We start from the raw sequence: 9,035 nt of genomic DNA, 5'->3' as shown, positions 1-9,035 counted from the left end.
TCCCCCAAAATTTTACAGTTTTAGGGATTTTCCCATTTTCTCTTTCCTTCCTTGCATAAGGTAAGATTAAATGAGTCTATCCACTTATATTTGATTACAAATTAGTGGTAGGAATGCTACATTGTACATATGCATCATCTTTGTCATTTTGGCCTGAAAATTTCCCATTTCTAGGTTACTGTTCTTGGGAAAATTGGGGTTTTGACTTGTTTGACCTCAATATGCCAAATTACACATATTTTCATGAAATTGAACCTTCCCTCATATGTTATTGTCATCAATTCCCTCAAAGCCTTGCATATAGGTTTATGGCACTCTCTATGAAAATTTCAATCTCCACATTTTTTTAGAAAATCTATCATTTTCCTCAAATGGTTACCAACTTGGTATTTGTATGTATCTATGCATTTCATAGTTGCTTTCCTCTCTTATCTCATGCTTGTATGATGCTTCAAATATTATGACTTCATGATGTTTACTCGCCGATTACGTGGTTTTGGAAATCTACCACATATATATGATTACATTATGATTGTGGCTCTTCACTATATACTCTCTCCTCTTTTATTTGTCAAAACACCATTTCCCATTCAATGTGTTTTGTTAAAATTGTCATATCCACTAATCATCCCTTTACAACTTTGGACTTGTACTTTACTTTCATCCTTTGTTTCACAATTCACATTTTGCACTTTATCAGTTCTCTTCTCATATTTTCCTTTCAAAATTTTCAGGATGCCTGCTTGTAAAGGAAAGGGAGCTGCTTCTTCATCCAGAAGCAGGAAAGCTTCTAATAGGAAGAAGAACGGTGCCACTTCCAGTTCTTTAGCGTCTTGGGCTAGATGTTCCAGAGACCGATCTGAGGATATAGAGGATTATAACGAAGAGGTCTTTTTGCAGTCTCGAGGCTGCATTCTCTTGGGATACCTTCACCAAGAGACCCGTGTTGATGGAGAAATTTGTGGTGGTAGAGGATTTCACTCGAGTTTGGTTGCTCGAGAGATTCACTACCCTGGGTTGAGAGGCTATGCTATTTGTTGATCGTTAGTGCTACCCCAATCTCGTCCGATTATTCTACTGTAACCTGCAAGTGGCTTATGATAATAGGATGTATACTCTCACCAACAGGGTGAAAGGTCGAGATATTAGGCTGCCACTCCACTTATTGGCAGGGATCCTAGGTGTCTCCATGGAGGGTACTTGTACTGCGCCCTCCTAGGGGTAAGGCCTTGGGTCCCCATATGAGCGAGTCTCTCCAGAAGCACATCTACTAGACCATTTGTGGTCACGCCATTCACCCTGAGTCTGAGACTGCTTTTCTCTTAGAGGTTCGAGTTTTCAGCCAATTGGTATAGTTTAACCTGCTTCCCCAGGTTGAGCACCAGAATCAGGTGAACTTTATGGCTGCATATGTGGCCTACTGTTTCTACACTGCTTTGGATCATCCTCAACATCTATACCTTCACTATGTGATTGTGAAGACTATAGAGTTCCATCCATCCCATCCAACTGACGGCGACCACCCCTATACATGGTCTCTCACCAAGGTATTTAAGCACTTCCAGGGAGCACTAGAGGGTGAGGTGGGTAGTGCTCCTGCGAATAGATTCAACTGGGGCATCTTGCATAAGATGAGTTTGTTTCATTTGATAGAGCCAGCTATGGGGGAGGCAACCCAAGAGGAGGGCGATGATGAGGAGGATGATGAGGACTATATCCTCGAGGAGGATATAGAGATGGATGTTGAGATGGAGGATGAGGTCCCCCTCAGAGCAGTTCCGCCATCTCCAGGTGGGGCCTTTGACTTTCAGGGCTTGATGGCTGGACTAAAGTCACTACAGGAGGGCCAAAAGAAGCTTCTGACAGGGTAGGCACTGATGAATAAAACCTAAGCAAGCATGATCATAGACATCGATGATATAGACCATGTCGTGGACTTAGACTCTAGGGACATGGCGAGGAGTCTAAGGTACCTTCAGGAAGACATGGATTTAGTGCACCACCGATTCGATAACTATGATCGCCACTTGGGTATTAACTCAAGAGAACAGGTGGAGGAAGTCATCAACTTGGATGACATTGATGATGAGGACTAGTGATACGATTGCTGTTTTTCTTTCTTTTCTTTCTTATGAGATGTAATGTGGGAATTCTGTTTTCTTCTCCTCTTTCTTTTCTATTCTCTTTTCTTCTGTTGTTATTTTGTGGATTTTATGTTATGTAAGAAAATATTCTGTGGTTATGAAATTTGTCTTTTTGTGTGAACTTTTTTTTTTGGTATCCCAAACTTATGGATGCATTATGGCAAAAATTTCAAGTTTTTCTATTCTTTTAAATTTTATTTGAAGTCTTTTATGTTTTTCCCAACCCTTTGTCTAAATATGGGGTTCTAAGAATTTAATTCTTACAAGTTATGTATGATTAGAACATCGTGCTCTGATACCACTGTTGTCACTCCCCGTTCACATAGAACCAGACTGATGATCGGATTCCCTCTAGGTAACCCGAAACCACTAGGATCATCTGATATAGTAACCACAACACAACTAGCCAAAAGTGTTCAATGGAATATAATAATATAATAAAGTGGAAGTCTTATCAATGATTACCAGTAATTTCTTATATTCTCTTAGTACCCAAATTGTTATACATAAGGTATTTATATGTGGGCCCGTAGGCATGATATTTACACAAGAAATATCAATTTAAATATCGAGAGCACAAAAAGAAAATTTACCAAAAGAATCAAAAGAGTACAATAAATAGAATCTGTCACTGTTGCATTGCAACACAACCCTCACACGGGTAGACGTCACCGTGCTTGAATTCTTCAGGAACCCACTAATCTCCCACTACGGTTTCGTCAGTGGGACCTAACACAGGTTCTTCTATAGAATATCTTGTAAAATTATCTAAAAATGTATGTACACGAGGGGTGAGCTCACTAACTCAGTAAATGGAAAGAAAGATACACACAAGCAAATGCAAATTAAATGCTACTATATGCATTTTAATCCTATTCCACCTAAACAACATTACTAGGTCATAGGTAACGTGCTACTCACAATCACACTACACGTATGCCCCGGGTTCGAGACATGTTCTCCATCCCACGATATGCCCATAGGGTTATCAGAGAAGGCCCACTATGAGCACTCAAAAAAGTAAATCATGGTTGAACCACAATAGAAATGTAAATCATGGTCGAACCACAATAGAAAAGTAAATCGTGGCTGAACCACAGTAGAAATTAAAAGCAGTACGATTGGCCCTTTGAATATACCACTAAGGTTTTCAACTATCCTAATGCTCAACCAGACGTACTTCTAATCACCACGGTGGTCTGCAATCGAAGCTTCTTCTCAGTGATAACCCAACACGTAAATCCCTATTAGGAAGGGTTGTAGCACGAGGGATTATGACATCCTAACCACATGCTCCTACATGAGATAATACAACTGTATAGTACTTTCATCTCCTATTCCACGGTGTACCAATGCATTTAATTCCAAGCCAACCATGGCGTCTATTCCAGAAATCCCACATATGTTTCGTAAACTGGCATCATAAACATCACATGATAAATCCATTCTTAAGATTTCAACATATAATAATGCATATAGAATTTAAGAAATAACATGTTCAGTTCTAAATGCATAATTCATTCATCAATCATATTTATAAGCATGAAAATCGAAATGTTAATATAGTCTATGAATGCAAAGGATTCTAAAAACACTCCAAAAATTGAGAATCAAAGTCCTCTCCCCGCTTACCTATTTTTGTAAAAGAATCAGCACTCGTGGTATAGGTAAGCTCCGGAGTGAGAAGATGAGTTTTTTGAAACCTAGCACAGATAAAGGATTTAAAAATATATACAAATAGGGACATAAACGACATAGGATATGGTCACTACGCGTATAATAGTGTGAAGAAGGTTGTTGATGAGTTTGAGTTCAATTAGAGCTCATTTGGGCTACAGGTGGCTCATACAGGTGGGTAGGAGGACCCACTTGTGAATTATGTCTAGACAAGCGGGTCACACTGGTAGGTGTGGTACCCGCCGGTCCTACCAGCTGGTAGACATAGAGAGGACAGGCGGGTCGCACTGGTAGGTGTGACATCCGCTGGTCCTACCCACCGGTATTCCTCAGGTTTTGTTATTTTTCATCTTTCTTTCATTCCAACTCATGAAAACCCCATATGGTGCTTCCCACTTCATTCCCCATACATTCTAAGCCTCTTTTACCTGACTATTCTATGGATCTAAGCCATCAACAAGATTTGGGTAAAGAAATCGTACCTTGGCTTGAAAACCCCAAATCTTGGGATCCTCTTCCACAAACTCAAATGCCTCTACAAATACTCCCAAATCCTTATTTCTCTTCTCAAATCCTTCAAGGAAATCATGCAAGGGTTCCATTACCTTTTAGATTCAACATACACAAAAAGGGTTTCATTATATCTCAGGGGTTTGTGGGGTTACTTACCTCAAAAGATAGATCACAAGACACCGGTGAAGATACCGGGGCGAAAAGGTGAACTGTGGCCACGGGACCTAAGGGAGTAGCCTTCACCTTAGTCTTCTTCTTCTTCTTCCTCTTCTCTCCCTCCTCTTTACTCCACTCACCAAACCTTGTTGAAAATCATAAATGAGGAAGAGAGAGACATGAAGGCTATTTATACTTTGGTTTATAAATATCTTGTAAGGCCTATTTGGTTATGTCCATTTATGGACACAAACACATTAAATTACATTTTCGGGCGATGTAGCCGACATCATTGGGCATACAAGACCTCATTACAATGAGGAGGTCGAAATACACATGTTCATCCAAGCTAGGCATGCTGGGGTCCACAATACCCCAACCGGTGGGTCACACTGGTGGGTCTTACACCTACCAGTGATACCCACTAGTTTGTTAAACAAGCCAACCCTACTATATTTTGGAGGAAAACAGTGTCTTGACATATATTTTACTCACGTTATGTGCTGTGGACCAAGTTCCTATCACTAAAATACGATCACGTACTTTCCTATTCATACATGGCCTTGTGATATGTGTAAGGGCACGACTTAAGCGTGCGAATTACCTTGGGTACCGTCTCAATCTTATCCGGCCATCCAGTATTTGTCATCACCCTTACCATCATATACCACAAGGCATCGGCATCAACCCGTTCTGGTTTATACCCTATAAGACCAAACTGAACCAACCGATAAATAAATCGGGTTTAAAGAGCAGGGCTCTACACATATCCTTCATTTCAAAGTTCTCAGAGAGGAATGCTTTCGTATCCTGTAACAAAACAAGATCATTGCTGGCAAGAAAAATATCATCTACATACAGAACCAGGAATATAAACTTGCTCCCACTAACTTCAGATATATACACTTGACAAAAGTGTTCTCTACAAATCTGAAAGACACAATGATGTGATTAAACTTTAAATACCATTGTCTAGAAGCGTGTTTAAGTCCATAGTCCATAGATTGATTTCTTCAATTTGCACATTAGAATTTCCTTGTAAACTAAATCCTTTTGGTTGATTCATGTAGACTTCTTCCTCTAAATCCCTATTTAAGAATGTCGTCTTCACATCTATCTGGTGAAGCTCCAGATCTGTCATACCCCGCCTCCACTCACCTGAAGGCTAGTGACATGGACACACACGTGTCCATAATCCATTAGGGATCCATGATGTAGTACTTTAAGTGCATAAGTTCATAATTCTATGATCACAAGATAATAATAAGAGTCAAATATGCATAATTGGTGGAGTCTAATAATATTTATCATATTTATCAAAATATTTTCACAGTAGAATATTAATTACATTTATGACCCTAGGGCTACATCTGATATGTAAAAAAAAAAATAAAAAGGGAAGATGATACTCTCATCCTAAGCGTGCTCCAAAAGCACAATCATCGCATACACAACCGTCCTCGTGCATGATCAGCTCCTCGTCCCAGAGGATACCTCTATAGAGGGCCGACTCCTCAGCCACAGTCTCTAGGTTCCCTGAATTTACATCTAAAAAGAGAGCAACAAAGGGGTGAGCTTCCACGAAGCTCAGTGAGGGGTGCACACAAACATCCACAACAAATCATGAAATAAAACAATGTAAATGCCCAACTAAACCAATATGAATGCAATGCTATGATCTGGATTATTAGCAAAAAAACCTAATCAACAGATTCTAAGTCCGTAATGGGTATTAGTACTTCTGCAACATAGGTGGTATTCCCAGTCATGAATGTATGTTATTAGTCCCCAAGGATACAAGCTAGTTACGAGTTAGGAGCATACCGGTCCCTGCATGGTTTCTTTGGTAGGGTATACCCCTATTAATAATCTCCCATAATACCACTACATTGAATCCAACATCATATGTTGGACATACCCACCATTGAATCCAACATTGCATGAAGGTTTGTCAGGACGTTGGCATCTACGCACCTCAATCACCGAAAATTATCCCCAACCTCAGACCGCCGGACGATAGGATTAGCCAATACGTAAACCCCTATTGGCAAGGTTTGCACTAGGGTGGTTATCCAAGCCCAATGCATTCTAACATGCCACACTATGTTATAATCACAATCACACACCCATGGCCATATAGTGCCGAAACCAACCTTCGACAACTCTGTACCCCACACTCACACACCATGGGCATGCAGTGGCAGAACCAACCTTCGGCCACCCTGCATCCCAATCTCCACAACAGACACTCACACACACACATTTACCATGTGTATGTAATGCCAGAACCCAACCTTCGGCTACCCTGGATCCTAGTCTCCACAACACACACTCACACACATATATTCACCTTGGGCATGTAGTGCCGGAACCCAACCTTCGGCTACCTTGCATCCCATTCTCCATAACACACTCACATACACATATTCATAACTCATGTCATTATGCAACATCCACATCCAACACAAGTAACAAGTTTATAATATGAAATTAACATGCTCATCTATATATGCATCATAACATAAATATTTCATAAAATAAAATAACACAAATCCCCTCACCTCGAGTCCTAGGTGATGATGGACAACCGATGGCCTTGCGCCGTGTTGTCTCATCACCTCATAGTTCTACTCCTAGGATACATAATATTTTTAAGAAAATAAATCAATCATACAGAAATGAAATCCTAGGCACATGTTCTAGCTTAATTTCTTATTTCTCTTTTCATGGAATCGTTCTCATACTATAGCTGACTTGTATGTGGGGGATGTTAATCCACATCAATTAAATTAAATAAAGTGTAATCAATGGGTTGGTTAAGATGGATTTACATAATGCACCCAATTTTCCGAAAATTCCAGTTGCGACTTATCTAAATTGGGGAATTTCGATTGAGGGTTTATGTGGTAACCACTAATGGCTTATGTGGTCACCCCAATCCACTATGCCCATTTTTAATTTCATTTTCCCTAACCCAATTTGGGGTTTGAATGGTGGGGTATAGAGGGTTTGAGAAAAACCCACCATTTCTAGGGTTTACTTACCCAAATTCGGGTTTTCACTAGGGAGGGTTCATGAACTCAAATTGATCCATCAATCTTATTAGGATGGGTCTCTTACACTAAACCCCTCTCCCAATTTGTAGTTTTGACAAGTGGGAAGGTGGGTTTTAGTAAATTTTCCCATTTCTAGGTTTTGTGTCGCTCAAATTGGGGGTTTTAAATGGAACTTCATATGGAGCAGGTTTATGCATCCAATGTGAGTGGCAAAACTTGCTAGCTAGTTCCCCACACTTAATCCCCAAACCAATTCGTACATGAGGCATGTGGGTAGGGAGATTCGGTTAGACGATTCTCCACTAGCTCCATAGAGAGGGAAAAAGGAAGGAGAGAGAGGCATGTGTGTGTGTGTAGAGAGGAGTGGAGAAAACGTCTTACCTTACTTGGTAAGAGAACCTTGCTTCCTCCCTTCTTCTTCCTCCCTTGCTCTTCTCCTTTTTCTTCTTCTTCTCCTTTCTCTCTTCTCTTGCTTTTAATTTGGTAGGAATGAAAAGAATGGGTAAGAACTTCTATTTATATAGCCACTTAAATTAACTATGGGCTATTTGGCAAAATAATGGGTTTCTACCCTTTATTAGTTTAAATTATAATTTGGGGTAACGGGTGCACCTTGGGGTGTCCCAATATATTAATCCATTACCCAATATGTTGTCCCAACTATTGGGAGTGGTTTAAGATGCACGAGTGCGAGGGCCCGGGCCCAATGGGAAAATAACCTAGTTTTAGCTATATTCTCACCAAAAGGTGTTCCTCGCCCAATGTTGAGATGGGTCCCTTTTATGTGGAAATGGATCCTTAATTTGTGTGGTTCCTTCCCAAGATGTTTCCAGTGTGGGCCCTACCTCTTGGTACATTTCAATATTAAGGCTCAGGAGTTTTTACGTGAAGTGTGAGGGCTTGACTAACTTTTTCTTCTATGCTCGGAACCCCTTCCAATTCTTGAGGCGTGAGTAGCAGATGCAAGTGGGGTCATCCTTCCCTTCCCAGAAATATATGTCTGCTACCTAGTATTCATTGGTACCGATCTGTACTTTTAAAATAAGAATTTTAGGGCACGGGTATAACATCCCCCCTAGCTTATAAGAAATTTCATCCCCAAAATTTGACTTACCTAGTAATCCAAACAATTGAGGATATTTCTCTTTCATTTCATTCTCACGTTCCCAAGACGCTTCTTGTTTGGAGTGATTCCTCCACTTGATTAGTACATAGGAAACAATCTGATTGCGAAGAATGTGGTCTTGCTGGTCAATGATCTCTTCTGGTTGTTCCACGTACCTCTATTAGTGTCAAGCTCCAAGGGTACATGTGTCAAAATATGAGTTGGATCGGGAATGTACTTCTTGAGCATGGAAACATGAAATACATTATGAGCCCCTTCCAATTCGGGTGGCATGGCAATGTGGTAAGCTATTACTCCGACTCGACCCAATATCTCATAAGGTCCCATGTATCGAGGACTGAGCTTTCCCTTTTTGTCGAACCT

At 40.4% G+C, this 9,035-nt stretch overlaps 1 long non-coding RNA gene across 1 annotated transcript; it reads right to left on the bottom strand.

The window, feature by feature from the left end:
• Nucleotides 1-5,767: 5,767 nt before the first annotated feature.
• Nucleotides 5,768-8,026, bottom strand: LOC122079253. The gene is made up of 2 exons (XR_006140376.1): nt 7,928-8,026; nt 5,768-6,038 (listed from the first exon to the last, which is right to left on the bottom strand). It is a non-coding gene; the product is annotated as an uncharacterized LOC122079253 (long non-coding RNA).
• Between the last annotated feature and the right edge of the window lie 1,009 nt (nt 8,027-9,035).

Source organism: Macadamia integrifolia, chromosome 5 (assembly GCF_013358625.1).
Source record: "Macadamia integrifolia cultivar HAES 741 chromosome 5, SCU_Mint_v3, whole genome shotgun sequence".
Lineage (NCBI taxonomy): Eukaryota > Viridiplantae > Streptophyta > Magnoliopsida > Proteales > Proteaceae > Macadamia > Macadamia integrifolia.
The sequence above is the reverse complement of the archived record's forward strand: the minus strand, read 5'-3'. Positions and strand labels throughout refer to the sequence as shown.